The 3952-nt window shown below is 40.1% G+C and overlaps 1 protein-coding gene across 2 annotated transcripts in view; it reads right to left on the bottom strand.

Annotated features, from left to right (window-relative positions):
- P2RX4 (purinergic receptor P2X 4) overlaps nucleotides 1-3952 on the bottom strand; it is a 126173-nt gene that overhangs the window by 39283 nt on the left and 82938 nt on the right. The window lies entirely within an intron of this gene.

Below are 3952 nucleotides of genomic sequence, written 5' to 3'. Positions count from 1 at the left end.
AAATCTGTATACAGTCCTAACCTCAGTATTTGAGGAAAGGGATTTAGGGGTCATTATTTCAGAAGACTTAAAGGTAGGCAGACAATGTCATAGAGAGCAGGAAATGCTAGCAGAAATGCTTGGGTGTATGGGGAGAGGCATTACCAGTAGAAAGAGGGAGGTGCTCATGCCGCTCTACAGAGCACTAGTGAGACCTCATTTGGAGTATTGTGCCGCAGTACTGGAGACCATATCTCCAGAAGGATATTGATACTTTGGAGAGAGTTCAGAGAAGAGCTACTAAACTGGTACATGGATTGCAGGATAAAACTTACCAGGAAAGATAAAAGGACCTTAACATGTATAGCTTGGAAGAAAGACGAGACAGAGGGGATATGATAGACACTTTTAAATACATAAAGGGAATCAACAAGGTAAAAGAGGAGAGAATATTTAAAATAAGAAAAACTGCTACAAAGTCTTAAATTAGAGGGGCAAAGGTTTTAAAAGTAATATCAGGAAGTATTACTTTACTGAGAGAGTAGTTGATGCATGGAATAGCCTTCCTGCAGAAGTGGTAGCTGCAAATACAGTTAAGGAGTTTAAGCATGCATGGGATAGGCAATAAGGCCATCCTTCATATAGATAGGGCCAAGGGCTATTCATAGTATTCAGTATATTGGCAGACTAATGGGCAAATGGTTCTCATCTGCCGACACATTCTATTTTTCTATGACTATACCAATACAGTGCCACTATGTGGCAGCATTGTATTGGTATAGTGCAAATGAAGTGTTCATGATGTCTATATAGACATCAATGAACACAATAGGCAATCTAATGATTGCCAGGTATTGTCACCCAAGGTTAGATGATCTACTAGTTGAGGAAATAGCTAAAATGACATTGAAGGGGGAAGTTATCATTATGGGAGACTTCAATCTTCCAGATGTAAACTGGAAAATTAAAAAAGCTAGTTCTGCCAGGAGTACAGATATTCTAAATTCCCTACTAGGATTATCTCTACAGCAAGTAGTTTGAGGAGCCAACCCGGAAGGAGGCCATTTAGATTTAGTATTCACAAATGGGAATTTGGTATATGATATTACTGTAGGGGAAAGCTTGGGATCTAGTGATCACCAGTCAAGTGTGGTTTACTATAAGTACAGTGACTGAGTCACACCACACAAAAACAAAAGTTTTAGATTTTAGAAAAAACAGACTTTTCTAAAATTAGATTAGTGGTTTACGAGTCCCTATCAGATTGGAACAGTTTCATTGGAGTCCAGGAGAAATGGGACTACTTAAAAGTGGCACTATTGAAGGCAACAGAAAATTGCATTAGGCTTGTCAGTAAAAGCAAAAAAAAGGAAGAGACCACTGTGGTACTCAGCAATAGTGGCCAAAATCATTAAGAACAAAAAGATAGCATTTAGAAATTATAAAAAAAAAATTAAACGAGGATGAAAGGCAAATTTATAAGTTTTGGCAGAGAGAGGCCAAACAAGCTAAAGAGCTTCTAAAGCACAGGCAGAAGAGAAATTAGCTCAGTCAGGGAAAAAGGCGATAAGGCATTCTTCAGCTACATAAATTAAAAAAGGAAACTAAAACAAGGAATTTGCCAAATTAAAAACAAAAGAAGGAAGGTATATGGAAGAAGATAAAGAACTAGCTGACTGCCTCAATGAATACTTCTGTTCAGTTTTTACAAAGGAAAATTAAGGAAAAAGGACCTCAGGTTAGGAAAGAAGACTAAGAAATCTTTTGATGCATGTGTCTTTACAGAGGAAGAGGTTTCTAAGTCAACTGTCTAAAATTAATACAAAATAAGTTACAGGGGGCCAGATGCGGATACACCCAAAGCTATTAAAGAGCTCAGCGGTGAACTAGCAAAACCATTAACAGATATTATTTAACCAATCACTGGCAACAGGAGTCGTCCAGAAGATTGGAAATTAGCAATGTTGTGCCCATTCACAAGAAAGGTAGTAGGGAGGAATCGGGCAACTATAGGCCAGTAAGCCTGACATCAAAAGTGGGGAAATTAATGGAAACCATACTTAAGGAGAGGATTGTGGACCATCTAAAATCCCATGGATTGAAAGATGAAAAACAGCATGGGTTTACTTCAGGGAGATCATGTCAAACTAATCTTATTGATTTTTTTGATTGGGTTACTAAAATAATAGATGGAGGAGGTGCAGTAGACATTGCTTATCTAGACTTTAGTAAGGCTTTTGATACTGTCCCACATAGAAGACTTATCAATAAATTGCAGTCTTTGGGCTTGGACTCCCATATTGTTGAATGGATTAGGCAGTGGCTGAGGGACAGCAACAGAGGGTTGTAGTCAATGGAGTATATTCAGACCATGGTCTTGTTACCAGTGGGGTACCTCAGGGACTGTTCTGGGACCCATATTGTTTAATATCTTTATCAGCGAAATTGCAGAAGGCCTCGATGGTAAGGTGTGTCTTTTTGCTGATGACACAAAGATTTGTAACAAAGTTGATGTTCCTGGAGGGATACACCAAATGGAAAAGGATTTAGGAAAACTAGAGGAATGGTCAAAAATCTGGCAACTAAAATTTAATGTTGATAAGTGCAAGATAATGCACCTGGGGCGTAAAAACCCAAGAGCAGAATATAAAATCGTTGATACAGTCCTAACCTCAGTATCTGAGGAAAGGGATTTAGGGGGTCATTATTTCAGAAGACTTAAAGGAAGGCAGACAATGTCATACAGCAGCAGGAAATGCTAGCAGAATGCTTGGGTGTATAGGGAGAGGAATTACCAGTAGAAAGAGGGAGCTGCTCATGGCACTCTACAGAGCACTAGTGAGACCTCATTTGGAGTATTGTGCTCAGTACTGGAGACCATATCTCCAGAAGGATATTGATACTTTGGAGAGAGTTCAGAGAAGAGCTACTAAACTGGTACATGGATTGCAGGATAAGAAACTTACCAGGAAAGATTAAAAGGACCTTAACATGTATAGCTTGGAAGAAAGACGAGACAGAGGGGATATTATAGAAACTTTTAAATACATAAAGGGAATCAACAAGGTAAAAGAGGAGAGAATATTTAAAAGAAGAAAAACTGCTACAAGAGGACAGTTTTAAATTGGAGGGTCAAAGGTTTAAAAGTAATATCAGGAAGTATTACTTTACTGAGAGAGTAGTGGATGCATGGAATAGCCTTCCTGCAGACGTGGTAGCTGCAAATACAGTGAAGGAGTTTAAGCATGCACGGGATAGGCATAAGGCCATCCTTCATATAAGATAGGGCCAGCGGCTATTTAGTATATTGGGCAGACTAGATGGGCCAAATGGTTCTTATCTGCCGACACATTCTATGTTTCTATGTTTCAACTTCTGGGTCTCCAAATTGGGCACATGGCCTGAGCTTGCCTTTTTACGCCTTGGAGGTGCTGCCCTGCCCTGCAGCCAGTGTATTGTCTGAACGTGTGTTTAGCACTGCAGAGGGCGTTATCACAGTTCATTAAAATGAACCAGGCATGGATCCCACAGGACTTGTCCGTACCTTGTGCAGAATAGATATGTATACCTGCCTTACCAGCTATTGTTATACTCCGGCTCACTTTCTCTTTGTTGTATTTTTAATATTTCCAAATGTTTTGGGGTGTACCCGAATTAAATAAATACATTTTTAAAAAAATTGTCTCTCACCCAGTCCCCTGCTGATCAGGGTTGGCAACTACAGCCCATGGCAATCTGTCTTTCAACTCAGCCCTTGCGAATCAGCCAAGCAGTCTGAGCCCCAAGTCATGCAACAGTCTCTTATGCTTTTTGATGACTCTGCTGGCAGGGTTTCCGTGGGCCATCCACATAGTCCTCCACCAGAAGTGGAAGAGATTGAGTGCACTGATGCCCAACCACTTATGTTAAGGATGAGGACATGGGAAGACCACCGCAGCAAGTCTCTGATGATGACAAAACACAGGTGCCAACT

The sequence above is a fragment of the Bufo bufo genome, chromosome 2, assembly GCF_905171765.1.
Source record: "Bufo bufo chromosome 2, aBufBuf1.1, whole genome shotgun sequence".
Classification (NCBI taxonomy): Eukaryota; Metazoa; Chordata; class Amphibia; order Anura; family Bufonidae; genus Bufo; species Bufo bufo.
This window is presented reverse-complemented; position numbering and strand designations above follow the sequence as displayed.